Genomic DNA, 16,405 nt, shown 5'->3' with positions numbered 1-16,405 from the left:
CCACCCCTTCTCCATGGAGGACAACTTTATTTTCATTTGGTATCAAAGTGCAATATGTTAATAACTGGAAACTAAATACTGAGGAGGAGAAAACACAGGTGACGTGAGTGAAGCTGATGGCAGGGCAAGAGTGACTGAGGAAAAACATGGCAAAAAGTTAAGACTAGCCAGGACCTTAAAACATAACAAAACTAACAGACATGACAAAGACCAGACTGACAGGACCATTTGACAGACTGAGCAGATAAAGAGTGAACACGTTATTGGAATCATGCTGGCTGAGCTATGATTGACACCAGGTAGTTGTGGTTGGAAATGCTGAGGTTGGTCAAATAAGTTATGTTATGTGTGTACATAATGGTCACCATGTGTATGACATTATGGTGACCAATGAGTCACGGTGGCATGCACAGTTACAGTGTAGGTATGGGTGTGAAGGGGGGTTGGGGATTCTGGTGATATACGTGGTTTGAAGCTAAGTTTTGGTAAACTGACTTTCATTAAGTATTTCATGCTGGGATGTCTGTGACTGACAGACAGAGTCTATCTAGCCTTAACAGACTGGTGGCCCAAAGAAATTGCATTTCAAATTGTTTAAGAAGGTTAAATAAACTTAAGTTGAGTTTTTTTGTTATGACACAGTTCAGCCAGGAAAAGGGGAAATAAGATTGGAACCAGATCTCAGCATTGTCATGAGCTCCCTCAAGCAACAGTGTTTTTTCATGTTTAATTTTACTTTTATTTTATTTTTTCATTAATAATATGTTGTGTATTATTGTGTACAACTGTCAAACTTTACTGGAACTAACTGGACTAGAATGACTAACCCACTATTCATCTCATCAGAAACACCTTTGTGCCGGGTCCCTGCTGATGTAGAGCCGAGAGATCCAGCACCCTGGCAAAGCTGAGACGGTGTGGTAACAGACCACTGCTCCCAAGGTTACTACTAACTAACGTGAAGTCTCTGAAAAACAAGATGTGTGATCTTGGGGCACGGATCTCATTCAAGCGAGAAACACGGGACTGCTGCATGATCTGCCTTACCAGGGACGGACTGGGACTAAAAAACAGCCCTGGACTTTGACTCGGCCCGGCCCACAACAATCGGGGTGCTGTGAAACTCAACAACGCCTGGTGCAGGTGTCACAATACTTAAATCATGATGGCTCATGATATTATACCATCCAAATTATATCAATAGCAATGATGTTGACTAAATGTTGAGTTAAGAGCATAGTATTGTGGTTCATTTTGAAAAAAATGGTCTCATCATACAGTCCCTGTGGCTGAACCAATACAGAACAGGTATCTAAAGCACAAACACATACGTGTCATCCTCGGCCCTCGATCTATGCTCAAGGTTTTATGTATCCAATTGATTATATCAGCACATATAATAAGACCAGGCTTAAAACTTTCCTTTTTTATAAAGCTTATAGTTAGGTCTGTTGAATCTGATAGTGTGTCTGCTAGTGTGTCTTGTTCTGCCTCCACCTCTGGCACCCTCTATACTTTCATTACCCCCTACCCGAACCAGGGTTTGAATCCCATTCCTGCCTATCTTACCTCTTTTATTTCTCCCCCTACCCGAACCAGGGTTTGCATCCCCACCCCGCTGTGACTGGTGTGCAGTTGGTGAGAGGCTGAGGTAGCTTGTGGCTGTAAAAGATGGTTCTATATATGGATCTATATAGGGAGTATAGGGAATTACTCACTGAGTCTGGTCCTTTATTTATTTATTTATTTTCGTTAACACAAGTTTCTTGTGTTTACCTTGAATAGGGATGGCTCAGGTGATCCTGAAACATCCCATAGTTAAGCTGCTATAGGCCTAGACTGCTGGGGGCCTCATCTGTCACACCTTTCCTCACTTTACTCTCTTTATGTATATGTGATATTATTGTGGTCATTAACTCGTGTTTCCCTGTTCCAACAGATATCCTTTGAATGGTGTTACAGTGCCGCCGCCGCCGTGGCCCCCTCCCCCCCCCCTTTCTGTCTTCTCAAACCCCAGCTGGTCGAGGCGGATGGCCACCCTTCCTGAGTCTGGTTCTGCCAGAGGTTTCTTCCTGTTAAAAGGGAGTCGTTTCTCTCCACAGTCGCCTCAGGCACGCTCAGGCCGGGAGATTGGACCGAAAAACAAAAAGTTTTCAGTGCAATTGAATTGGATTATTTTATGAATTATGATTATTATTAATTAATTGAATTCCAATTGGCTTGAATTGGACTTACTATCTAAGTGCCTTGAGATGACATTTGTTGTATTTGGCGCTATATAGATAAAAATGAATTGAATTGAATTGAATATAATCTATTCCATGCCACCCAACATAAAATTATTTTATTATTTGATAAGCTTAATTTATGCAGTTGGCTACTGGAACTGACTGGGAAAAGCAAAGGAGGCGGTGTGTGACACGTGTGATCGTGCGAAGGCGCACCTGATCGAGTCCGTCGACCATTCTGATTACCAAAGGAATTTACAGCGATTATTATTACGACTGTTTACATTCCTGACAAGGCAACACCAACCGAGCATTCGGGGAACTGTACAACCACACACCCAGAGGTGGCGTTAATCGTATTCTGGGACTTTAATAATGCAAACTTGAGGAAAGTTATACCAAAACTCCATCAGCACATTCAGTTCAAATCTCAGGTAGAGCAGCTGCTCAACCATTGTTACGCCTCCATCCAGGATGCGTAAAAAGACCTTCCCTGCGCTCTATTCAATCAATCAGGTGACCACTCAGTTCTGCTCCTCCCTGCCTATAGGAAACAGGAAGGTCCAACCCTCAGGGTGGTGCATCGCTGGATGGACCAATCAGAATAGAATCCTACAGAACTTTTTGAATCACATAGTTTGGAACTTATTCCACATGTCTGCTGACAACATTGACGAATACGTGGGTTCAGTCTGTAGATTTATCAAGATATGTGTGGATGTTGTAGTTCCTTCCAAAACAGTCAGAATTTACCCGAACCAGAAACCATGGATAAACCATGATGTTCGCACGACATTGGCAATACACACTCCACATTTGCCTCTGTGAACACATCGAACTACAAGCACGGCAACTACCAACTCTGGAAGATGATTAAGTCAGCAAAACATGAGTACAGGGACAGAGTTGAAACACAATTTGATAATTCCCAAAACATGTGGCAGGGACTAAACAGGAGTGAGTGGATAAGATTGTAGTGGTAAGATTGCCGCAGATTGCATTTCATGTGGGTGACCAGGGTTCAAATCCCAACAATTTGTGATGTTGTACAGTTCCAGATTTAGCTTATATTTATCAAACAGACGTCTTTGCTGTGGCTATTCGTTGTGCTGCTCACTTTCATATTCTGAGTCAGATTCTGGGCTGTAAAGATTCAACAGATTCAACATGTAAAGCTGGATTTCAGATGTTGTCATGTTTGAAAACAGTGTATTTTACGAATCATAGCTTCTTGACCAGGGTAAACCTGAGTAGTGCACGCTCATGTGTCACCACCATCCTCTCCCTGGCTTCCTGGGCAAGATGCCAGGAATTCGACCAATCAGAGGACACTTCCTCCAAATCCTCTTGTTGCAGGCGTCCCCCTGGAGAGAGCCCTGCCTCGTTCTGATATGATGACAAACCAGAGTTATGATGGATACAAATCTAATCTAGGGGTACCAAAGATTAGGAATTAAATGATTGGAAATAATCATGCCATGTGCTGAGTGCAAAAAATGTGTGAGTAATATAGGTAAAAACAATATATATTTAACATACATTATTAATATACATTTGATCATCTGAATTCGTAAACATTGATCTTAAACTTCCGAGAAATGCAAGATATGTAAAGCTCAAAGTACATAGTAACAATATTGTAAATCTGCCTTGGAGTGGAGGAGTGGAAAAGATCAACTAAAATAGAGAGAAAGCAAGAGGGTGAGCAAGAGAGAGAGAGATTAAATGAAGACGAAGGGAGGGAGAGGCTGAACCGCTAAGATAACTCTGTCCAGGTGTTCAGAGTCAAACAAAGGCTCTTTTCAGACCCTGATGAGAACTATTTGCTACCACTTGCAACAGAATGTAGCAGATTGAAAAAAGAAACAACTCAGGCAGAAGTTGAAACTCTGGTCCAGTATCAAAATCTGATAAAAGTAAAAAGAATATTTTTACAAATTGACATCATAATGACATTTTTTATATTGGATTATGATTAGATTGAACAAACTGTGATTAATTGGAAATAAAATTAATTTGCTGACTTTCTCTGGAAGGTAACCTAAGATAACTTTGAAAATGAATTTGTGAGTTTTTGCACCAGTTCTCGATCAATTGATTGAAGGTATTGACCCTTTGCCTTTTTATCATATCTCTCTTACCAGTGGCTTACATATTTTTCAGAGCTTTCATGGGCAACATTTTTAAAAATGGTAAACTGATCTAGTAGAGTGGTCAAAGATTAGGTAATAAGGTGTATAGCCTGTTGACTGTTTCTTTGTGCAGTTGTGTGTATGGACAACCTTTAGCCAATGATTCTTTCTATTTCTTCTTCTTATTCTTCTTCGAGTGAGAGGTGTGTGAGAGGAAGAGCGGAGCGAAAGAGAGAGAGAGAAAAAGTGGTTTTTGTCATCTTTATTCTCTATTCTTGGTTTTCTTTGTTTCAATGTTTCATTAGTTGTGTCTTTCTGAGTACTTTGTCTTGTGTGTTGTGAGTTTAGTTTAGTTTTTTTGTAGCGTTTGTTGGGCGTGCTTCCCAGCACTGCTGGGAAGCCGCAATGGCGGCGGGCGGCTTCTCCGCGCTGTCCAGGCAGCACGGCATCAGGGTATAGGTGCCGGCTCCCTGTGCAGCGTGGAGGACGTGGCGCTGGCCGTGGGGCAGGTGATCGGGCACAGCTTTGTTAAAGGATAAGACCGGTTTTTTGACATTGGGCCCTTGATTTCACATTATAACATGATGTTCTACTCACCCCTGCTTGTTGTTGAACATTTGGAGCTGTTCCGAAGATATTCGAGAGGCGTCTGGCTGCTCTCTTGCGATATTCGGCCATGAAACGGTTTCCTATGGGCAAGCTTATACAGGCACAAACTATGCTGTTTATAATTTATTAATTACTGTACACTAGCACTGATAACGTGGAGGTGCGTCGCTTACTTAAAAAAATCCGGGTTATTGTAATTTTGATTTTTTTGTCGTAAAGTGGGTGTTACTGACGTCATCGTCGTGCAACTGCCACAGACAGCCCACAGACCTGCTGCCTATTTATTCATTCGGCTAAAATTCAAAATTAGTAACCCGGATTTTTTTAAGTAAGCGACGCACCTCCACGTTATCAGTGCTAATGTACAGTAATTAATAAATTATAAACAGCATAGTTTGTGCCTGTATAAGCTTGCCCATAGGAAACCGTTTCATGGCCGAATATCGCAAGAGAGCAGCCAGACGCCTCGCGAATATCTTCGGAACAGCTCCAAATGACCAACAACAAGCAGGGGTGAGTAGAACATCATGTTATAATGTGAAATCAAGGGCCCAATGTCAAAAAAACGGTCTTATCCTTTAAGTCTGCTGCCCGCATGAACAAGGCTGTTGTCTTGTTTGTGGCGAAGGTGGAGCAGGTTAAACTGCTAGTGGAGACGGGAGTCACGGTTAATGGGATCTTCGAGCCGGTGATGCCGCTCACGCAGCCGGCCTCGAAGATCGTTCTGTCAAACGTGCCCCCGTTTATTAGCGACGAGTTCCTAATTAAGGAACTCTCCAGGCACGGGAAGGTGGTTTCCCCACTGAGAAAGGTGCTGTCGGGCTGTAAGTCCCCACTGCTAACGCATGTGGTGTCTCACCGCAGACAGCTAGGCTACACATGATACTGAACGATAAATCAGGGGAGTTAAATCTGAGATTTATTGTGCGTGTGGAGGGGTTCGATTATACTTTGTTCGCCACCTCCTCCACAATGAAGTGCTTTGGCTGTGGCACAGAGGGCCACCTGATTAAAGCCTGTCCCAGACGCGCCGCTCCGGCGGGGCTCCAGCGGAGCCGCGGCTGCCGGCCGGCCCGCTCCTGGTGCCGCGGGGCGGGGGGCTGATGCTCCCGCCTCCGGCTCTGGTGGAGCCGCGGCGGCCGGCCGGCCCGCTCCTGGTGCCGCGGGGCGGGGGGCTGATGCTCCCGCCTCCGGCTCTGATTGAGCCGCGGCGGCCGGGCGGCCCGCTCCTCGCTCCTGGTGCCGCGGGGCGAGAGGGTCCCGCCCCCGGCTCTGATGGAGCCGCGGCTGGGCGTCCGGGGGGGCAGACACAGAGCCAGCGGGGGGTGAGCCGCGAGGGGGAAAGGGAGGAGGGTGAAGTTAGAGGCAAGGTAAGTGAAACGGTAAGGTGGGTGAGACAGGTCCAATAAGTGAAACAGGTAAGGTAAGTGAGACAGGTAAGGTGTCTGAGATGGGTGAGGTTGCAGGTGAGGTGAGTGTCCTCCCTGCAGCGTGTCCAGGTGCTTTAGCTGCTGAAGCTGGACTCATGGCGACCTGTGAGTCTGGGGAGAACTTTGTTTCTGTAAAACGTCGCAGCAAGCGCAAAAATGTGGTGAAGGTTGTGGGGGGCTGTAAAACCGGCCGGCTGGAGGCTGGAGTGAGCGACGCAGGCAGCAGCGACAGCGAGGGCGGTGTGTCTGACTGCAGCGAGCTGTCTCTCAGTCAGACAACCGGCAGTCAGGAGGGTGACCTGTATCCTGCTGAGGTGTTCCAGACCTTCCTGCACCAGACTAAGGGCATGAAGGGCCTGCGGCTAGAGCAGCGTTTTCCAGATCTGCTAAAGTTTTACGTCTCAGCGAGACGCCTTATTCAGCACAAAGCTTCCTCAGGTCTCACTGATCGGGAAATTTACAGACTCAGGAAACACATGATCAAAGTGAGAAGTCAAATCGGACTTTAATGATGAGGGTTTTAGAACTGGTTTTACTTCTCCATTTTACTGTCTTTGGTTTTAACATCTCCTTTACCATGAACATTTTAAAAATGGGGACGTTAAACGTCAACGGAGCCAGAGAGGCCAGAAAAAGGGCTCTGGTTTTTGACACAGCACGGAGAAAAAAGATAGATGTGCTGTTTTTACAAGAAATCCACAGCGATGGCAGCAACGAGGCAGACTGGAACAGAGAGTGGGAAGGTGAAGTGTTTTTAAGCCATCACAGCACTCAGAGTGCAGGAGTAGGCTTCATCTTCTCCAGAACATTTACTCCGTTGTCTCTGGAGGTCGAGCACATTGTACCAGGGAGGTGCCTTTTAATCAAAGCAAAGTTTGAACACCACACACTGTTTTTTGTAAATATATATGCTCCGACCAATGGTCCAGGGAGGGAGAGCTTTTTTAATCAGGTCAACGACAGACTGAACTGCTGTGGCTCGGAGGATTTTTTATTCTTGGGGGGGGATTTTAACTGTACTGGAGACGCGGTTTTAGACCGTAACCATGCAGAGCCTCATCCAGCCTCCCAGCTCGCTCTGAGGCGGCTGGTCTGCTCCCACGGCCTGGTGGATGTGTGGAGAAGGACGCACACAGACTGCAGGCAGTACACATGGTCCCACCTGACAGACAATAGGATCTCCTCGGCCAGGCTTGATCGCTTTTATTGTTTTAAACATCATTTTAATGTTTTTAAGGGCTGTACGATCATGCCAGTCGGTTTTACTGACCACTCTTTGGTTTTATGTCATGTTGTTCTAAAGAATGTTTTACCCAGGAGTGCATACTGGCATTTTAATTCAGCGCTGACGTTTGATAAAGGTTTTAAAGAAGCTTTAAGTTATTTTTGGGCCATTTTTAGACATGGGAAGGGTGATCTTACGTGTCTCAGGCAGTGGTGGGACCATGGTAAGACTGAGATAAAACTCTTGTGCCAGCAGTACACTCTCAATGTTACACGGGATGCCTGTCGATCTATACAGGACCTGGAGACTGCGATCGTGGAACTGGAGACAGTTGCCACTTCCACAGGAAATCGAGGATGTATTGAAGTCCTCAAATCTAAAAAGATGGCTCTGGCCAACCTGCTGGACACAAAGGTGCAGGGTGCACTGGTCCGATCCCGGTTCCTAAACATCTCCGAGATGGATGCTCCCTCTAGCTACTTCTTCGGCCTGGAGAAGAAGCGAGGTCAGGCCAAGTCGAGTTTTATAAGGCCTTCTGGCACATTTTAGCACCCGACGAGAGCTTGGCTTTGGGTTCCCTGCCACTGTCCTGCCGCAGGGCTGCTGTCACCCTCCTGCCAAAGAAAGGCAACCTTCAGGAGATAAAGAACTGGCGCCCTGTGTCGCTCCTGTGTACAGATTATAAAATCCTGTCCAAGGCCTTGGCGAACAGGCTGGGGAATGCTATGGAGCAGGTCATCCACCGGGATCAGACCTATTGTGTACCTGGCAGGTCTATGGTAGACAATGTCTACCTAATTCGGGATGTTTTGGAGGTCTCCAGCTCATTGGGCTTTGATACTGGTCTCATTTCGTTAGACCAGGAAAAGGCTTTTGACCGCGTTGAGCACAACTTCCTCTGGAAAACCATGGAGAGGTTTGGGTTCAGCGCTGGTTTTATAGCCAAGATCCGGGTGTTATACTGTAACATTGAGAGTATGCTGAAGTTCAACGGCAGTCTGTGTGCTCCTTTCAGGGTGCATAGAGGCATCCGGCAGGGCTGTGCTCTGTCTGGGATGCTCTATGCACTCTCCCTGGAGCCCGTCCTCTGTAAGATTCGCACACGCATAGATGGCCTGCTTTTACCTGGTTTTAAACAGAGCATTGTGTTGTCTGCCTACGCAGATGACGTCATTGTTCTGATCGGATCCCAGAGAGAAGTAGATATTTTAGTTGAACTAGCCGCCTCCTTTAACACTCTGTCCGCAGCGAGGGTGAACTGGAGGAAGAGTGAAGCCCTTGCTGTGGGCAGATGGTGTGATGGCCTCCCAGTTCTCCCTCAGCACCTGCAATGGAGCAGAGAGGGGCTGAAGTACCTTGGCGTCTTCCTCGGGTGTGAGGAGATGACCAGGAGGAACTGGGAGGGCGTCACAGAAAAGGTTGTAGGCAAACTACAAAAATGGACATGGCTGCTCCCCCAGATGTCTTACAGGGGTAGAGTGCTGGTGCTGAACAACCTGGTAGCATCTCTGCTGTGGCACCGCCTGGCCTGCGTGGACCCCCCATCAGGTCTACTGGCTCAGGTCCAAGCAAAGATTGTCGACTTTTTTTGGAATGGTCGGCATTGGGTGCCACAGGGGGTGCTGTTTTTACCGAGAGAGGAGGGGGGCCAGGGCCTCATCCACCTGGCCAGCAGGGCCTCAACTTTCAGGCTTCAGTTTGTCCAAAGGTTTTTAACAGGTCCGGCGGACTTGGTGTGGAGAGAAGTGGCCGGCTGCATTTTTAAACGTGCGGGTGACCTGGGACTGGATGCTGCTCTGTTTTTAACTGATTGCAATTTATTAACTTTAAACGGGTTGCCTCCTTTTTATCACAGTGTTTTTAAGTCATGGGTCCTTTTTAAACTTGACTCGCGACAAAGCTCTGCCTCCCTGTTCTGGCTGCTGCAGGAGCCACTGGTGCACGGGGCCCGTCTGGACGTGTCCAGCGGAGCTACGCCTGGACTTGGAACAGCGCTGTGCAGGAGAAAGGTTCTGGTGTTCCAGCAGGTGGTGGACACTGCGGGGCCGGCGCTGAAGGACTCGCAGGCCGTGGGCTCTCTCCTCGGCATCAGGTCCGCCAGGGATGCAGAGCGGGTACTGGAGCTCTGAAGGCGGAGGCTCTCTGGCAAGGAGAAAGGCCTCCTCCTGGACTACGGCAGAGGGGTGGAGCCGGACCCTGGGGACCCTTTTCCTGGGGTCAACGTGAGTCCCCAGCTTGGGGAACTCAGTGGGCCTCTGCTCGGGGACCCCGGGAGCATCAACTTCTGCACGGCTGGAAGGAGGACTCTCTACCACCTCTGTGTGACATTGCTCAACAGGAGGGGGCTCTGCGACAGGGAGCCCACCGTGTGGACCGGCAGGTTGGGGGCCGATGGAGCCGGTCCACAGTGGCGAGTTCTCTACAAGCCTCCCATAAAGAAACGGACTGCCGACCTCCAGTGGAGGATTTTACATGGTGCCATCGCCTCCAATGCTTTTATCTCTGTTTTAAACCCGGCTGTGTCTAACCAGTGCCCTTTCTGTCTCCTTCGGGAGACAGTTTATCACGTTTTTAGCGAGTGTCAGAGACTCACAGTGCTCTTCACTCTTTTAACCACAGTGTTTAACCTATTTAATGAGTCTTTTAGCATCACACGTTTTATCTATGGCGCAGGATATAAAAAAACAGACAAACAGAAGTTTCAGCTTTTAAATTTTTATCTTGGGTGAAGCTAAGTTGGCTATTTATGTTTCTAGAAAGAACAAAGTGACGGACAAAGCGGGTCAGGAGGCGGCCTCTGTGTGGTGCTGCAACCTCAGGTGCAGACTGAGGCTGGAGTTTTACTTTTACAAACTCACAGACGATCTCCAACGTTTTAAAAGCATCTGGTGTTTTAACGATATTCTTTGTTCCATTGATGTTAATAATGAACTGCAGTTTGCACCTTTTCTTGACCACTAATTTATCCTGTTTTACAGATTGACACAGTGTGATGTATTATGTTAAAATGTGAATAAATGTTTTTGTAAAAATCAAAAAAAATCTTCTTCTTCTTCTTCTTCTTCTTCTTCTTCTTCTTCTTCTTCCCCCAGCATGCATGACATGGACACAGCTGAACCTCTTCACGAAATTCATATGTTATGAGGCCAAGAAAAGAAATGACCCCAGCTTTGTTTTTTTAAATACCACTACAACATCATCTGTCCGAGCTGAAAGTGCCTTTCCTAAAACCATCCAGAAACCCATTGCAGTTCACAAGATCAATGTCACTCCTACAGAGACAAATGTCTCCAGTGATCCGAGTAAGATCTGGCCAATACATGCAAAACCCTACCCACTGATGAAGTGCAAAGCCTTCAGAGCCGAAACTCTGGATGACAGAAAGGTATTTCTGAAAGAAAACGGAATCTGCTTTAAGTGCTGTAGCTCAACCAACCATATGGCAAAGGACTGCACTACAATTGTGAAGTGTTTTGAGTGCGACAGCACCCAACATGTCTCAGCTATGCACCCGGGACCAGCACCTACGACTCCTCTGACCTCGCCACAGCATGGCGGGGAGGGAGAAGGGGTAAATGACACCAGTGAGATTAGCTCAAGCAGCACAGCAGTATGCGGCACAGGACAAGTTAGACGGTCATGCTCCAAGATATGCCTGGCAAGAGTGTACCAGAAAGACCACCCAGACAAAGCCATCAAGGCCTACATCGTGTTAGACGACCAAAGCAACCGATCGTTGGTCAAGTCCAGTTTCTTTGACAAGTTTGACATCCACGCTGAGCCATATCCTTACCAACTGAAAACATGTTCTGGGCTAGTAGAAACTTCTGGCAGAAGGGCATTAGATTTTATCGTGGAGTCCCTCAATGGAAAAATTACGATTCCCTTACCACCACTCACTGAGTGTAATGACTTACCTGATAATAGGTCCGAAATTCCCACACCAAGTGCTGCTCTTCATCAACCTCACCTGTCAAAGATAGCAGAACACATCCCAGAGCTGGACCCCACAGCTGAGATCCTCCTGCTACTAGGGAGAGATGCAATCAGAGCACACAAAGTACGGGAACAAATAAATGGCCCTGCCAATGCGCCCTTCGTGCAACGCCTTGACTTAGGCTGGGTGCTGGTCGGAGAAGTCTGTCTAGGGAACACACACAAGCCGAATGTCAGTTCCTTCCGGACGACCATGGTCGAGTGTCATCGGCCATCACTCTTTCAGCCAGACCCAGCTCAGCCACATCAGAGTCCGATGCAGAGGTCCGTCCAGTTGTGAAGAGCTACATCACTGATCTACAAGGGAAAGTTCTCAGCACAGAGCGCTTTGAAAGGTTCTCCACATTCGACACTCTGCAACGAGCCACCGCACTCCTGATTCACATAGCAAGATCCTTCAATACTCCAACAGGCAAGTGTAAGGGATGGCATCACTGTGACTTACCTCGGTGGATGAGCTTTCACAAGCAAGAGAAGTCATCCTCAGAGCTGTTCAGAGGAATACTTTCGTGAAAGAATTTGAAGCTTTGGAGAGAGGAAAGCAAGTTCCGTTAAACAGCTGCCTACGCTCTCTCAACCCAGTCTTACAGGACGGCCTCCTGTGCCTTGGGGGCAGACTGAAGAATGCGGATGTGGCCATTGAACAAAAGAACCCTGTCATTCTCCCAAAAGAACACCACGTGTCCTTGCTTCTCACCAGATACCACCATGCCCAAGTAAAGCATCAGGGCCGTCATTTAACAGAAGGTGCTGTACGAGCTGCTGGGCTCTGGATCCTGGGAGGCAAGCGGCTTGTTAACTCAACTATTCACAAGTGCATCACCTGTCGCAGACTTAGAGGACGGATGCAGGAACAACAAATGGCAGATTTGCCCGCAGAGCGCCTTACAACCTGCCCTCCCTTCACGTATGTGGGCCTGGATGTCTTCGGACCTTGGCATGTTCACACCAGACGCACCAGAGAGACGCAACCTGAGAGCAATTGCTGGGCCACACTATTCTGCTGCATGAGCTCCAGAGCAGTTCACGTCGAGGTCATTACCTCATTGGACACCTCAAGCTGCATAAACGCATTGAGGCGTTTCTTTGCCATAAGAGGGCCAGCCAAACAACTGAGGTCAGACTGCGGCACAAATTTTATCGGGGCCTGTAAAGAACTCAGGCTGAGTGCAGATCAACCAGACAGCGCGATGCAGAGGTACCTGCACCAACAAGGATGCTCCTGGGTGTTTAACCCGCCTCATGCCTCACACATGGGGGGTTCATGGGAGCGCCTCATTGGGGTAGCTCGAAGAATCCTGGATTCAATGCTCCGTGATCACAGCACTCGCCTAACTCATGAGGTTCTGTGCACACTAATGGCAGAAGTGACTGCAATTCTGAATGCAAGACCATTAGTTCCAGTATCAAATGATCCAGAGAATCCATACATCCTCACACCATCGATGCTGTTAACGCAGAAAGTCGGCGTCCCACCACTTCCAGGTGACTTCACAGACAGGGACCTCCTCACTAAGCAGTGGAGACAAGTACAAGCCTTATCCAACTTGTTCTGGAACCGTTGAAGACAAGTGTACCTGTCAACCCTACAAGGCTGCAAGAAATGGACAAGGTCCCACCAGAGTCTGCAAGACGGTGACATCGTCCTCCTCAAAGACAACCAAGTTGCCCGCAACAACTGGCCTTTGGTAGTAGTCACAAAGGCTATTCCAGGAACAGATGGAAGAGTCCGTAAGGTGGAATTAAAGACAGCAAACCAAGGACAATCAAAAACTTACCTTAGACCAGTGACCGAAACTGTTTTGCTTCTGCGCAAGGACTGATGTTTCAGATGCAGTTCTTAGTTGAGTTTAATGTTCATGCTTGTGTAGTGACCTCATAGTGGTCAGGCGGGGAGTGTGTCGCCATTAGGGCGATATATATATAAAGACCTTTATAATGACACCTTTTATTTTGATACGGTTTCCTGTAACTTCCTTACCACTTCCTGCCTTGTCATCAGTTACTTCCTACTCAGTTCAGATCTGCCGAAAACGGTTTCTACTTAAGTATTCCTGACCGTGAACGATGCTAGAAGTAAAGTCGTAAGTAAATTTCATTGTTAAGTTAAATAATTAATGGATTAAGTTAAGTATAAAGTTGAAAGAGAAGGTAATAAATAGGTTTAAAAGATCGTTTTTATTTACATGTATTTACAAGGATATTTCATGAGACTTCATGTCAAGCTAAACTTTATGTTAAAAACAGTCAAACTTTGTTTGTTGCAGTTTTCACTCTGCCATGTAATGCTGGATTCTTCAAGTAAACAACAGTGAAATGTTAACTACAGTACGGACTCCTGGTTATTGCATCAGAGTTTAACTTGTTGGATAGCTTCAGTTAAGACACTGCAGTGAGGACAACACACTCATATTGTTTGGTGACGCAGTGTAGCACCTCCTGTTACTATTGGTTCACCTTTCATTTCAGCCCTGCTTGTTCTTTTATTTTGGGCCTTATTTTAGATTACTTTTGACATTATTTAGTCCTCTTTCTGAGCCTTGCATCTTGCATATCAGCGGTGGAGTAAGATGGTGACCAGTTTCTGAAGTGTCTTTAGAGGCTTAAGGCACAAGTCTGAGCAACTCCAGCACCCCGACAGGGGTCTTCCCTTTCGACTGCCTCATTTTTCATGAGCGCAAATATTCTTCCACAGTCTTTCATTTTCAGCGGTATCCTAGACATTCCATCGACATCAGAGTTGTTTTTCCCTGGGCAAGAGAGTATAGTGAAGTTATAGTGAAGCACATACGTCAATGGGTTGTTATCAGTGTACACCACAAAGGATGGAGCATGGTGCAGATAATCATAGAACCATTAACAGATGGCCCAATGTGCTAAAAACTCTAGCTTTCCAGAGTGGGGTCTACTCTCTAACTGAGAGCTATACACAGAACTATACACTTGTACTTTCATCTTGGTGCAACACAGCACCCAATTAATCTTGAGAAGCATTACAAAGTGGTGCAAAAGGTTACTCAAAGTCTGGTTAACCCAGGACAGGGGGCACTGTAAGTGCTTCAAATAGATGGTCCAATGTTCCCTGATGTACACTGGCCAATGTTATTAGTGTGCTAAGTGGTAAGTGGCCTTTCTTAGGATTTTTGTTCTCCTATTTTTTTCATTGGGCGTTCTGAATTGTTTTCTCTCCGCTTAGGATTGTTTTTCTGTAGGTTGTACAGGGGCCATTCATCCGCCAAAGTTGCGGGTGAATGGGCACTAATAAGACTAAGCTGAGCATATGTTGCAAATCTGTGTTCTCTCCTTTGAGGATTTCACAGGTGCAACCTTTGCAGGGTCGATGGTGTAGCCCTCTACTGTCACTATGTTTTCCAAAAATCAACTTGAACAGTTTGTGACTAAGTTTCACACCGTGTTCTTTGTAGCACTGGAGGACAAGGCATACTCCATGTGTTCCTTTAAGGTGCCACTGTGCACTAGGTTATCGGCAGTCTACAGTCTACATAATCATCATTATATGCAAAGGCTTGATATTTCTCCTCAATATTTCTTTGCCACCTCTTGTTGAGCTTCAGTTAGATTGCTGAGATTAACAGATCCCCTGTCATTTATGTTTTATTTCGCACACTCCCTGGCTGTGACAGGTCAAGTGTGTCTGTCATCCTGAAGTCTGCATTGGTGGTTTTTCCAGCTGCTTGCTAATTTCTGTTACATTTTCAAATACAATGTTTTGTATGTAAATATCCACCTCTCAAGTTTGAGTTCCTCTCCTTGGACAGATATTTTTCTCCTGGTAGATTTTTCTCTGCTCACATTTGGATTGCTGTGAAACAACCTTGTAAAAAAGTCCCAGCCAACAAGTGTCAGATACGATTCTATCATTGCCTCCCTGCGGTTGTTTCAATGGCTGACAAGTTTTTCTTTCTAATTGAATTTAATTAGTTTAAACAATTAAAAATTGTGACAAAGCCAAGGCTTTATGGAGAGTGTAACAAACTGTAGATGTTACATTTGGAGTACAAGTGACTTATCCCCACTATAAAGGCAGCTAAGTAAGAGTTTGGTATTGCAGACAGCAGCATTGACTTTAGACAACATTTAGTAGGAGGACAAGTGAACACGTAAAAAATTACGGTAATTAAGGTCAAATTTGGTTTTCCTCCTTCAGGTTTAAAGCATGGGGCTGCACGGTGGTGTGGTGGTTAGCACCGTCGCCTCACAGCAAGAGGGTTCCAGGTTCAACTCCCAGCTGGGGCCTTTCTGTGTGGAGTTTGCATGTTCTCCCAATGTATGTTCTCTCTGGGTACCCTGGCTTCCTCCCACTGTTCCTCCCCAAAACATGCATGTTAGGTCAATTGGTGTCTCTAAAATTGTCCCTAGAAGTGAGTGTGTGTGTGGTTGTCATTTGTCTCTGTGTGGCCCTGTGATGGACTGGCAACCTATCCAGGGTGTACCCCGCCTCTCACCTGACCCAACTGACAGATTAAGTGGGTATAGAAAATGGATGGTTTAAAGCGCTGTGATAACATTTTGTACATAAGCTTTTTTTCAGGAAATCAAAGCAGTTTGCTTTGGTGGAAAGCCCTGACTTTTATCTATGACATAGAATAAAAAAGAAAAGAATAACCTTTATTATCCCACAAGTGAGAAAATTGCATGTTTTAGAGCTCTGTGATGAAGGAATATGCACACAAATTCTGCCATTCCACTGCTCCAGCAGACCACACCATGAAAGATTGCAGACGCTACCAGTGTCATAAAAAGTCCTTAGGAGAGTCCTGTTCA

This window comes from Odontesthes bonariensis, chromosome 1, assembly GCF_027942865.1.
Source record: "Odontesthes bonariensis isolate fOdoBon6 chromosome 1, fOdoBon6.hap1, whole genome shotgun sequence".
Classification (NCBI taxonomy): domain Eukaryota; kingdom Metazoa; phylum Chordata; class Actinopteri; order Atheriniformes; family Atherinopsidae; genus Odontesthes; species Odontesthes bonariensis.
Note: the sequence above shows the minus strand (reverse complement) of the source record.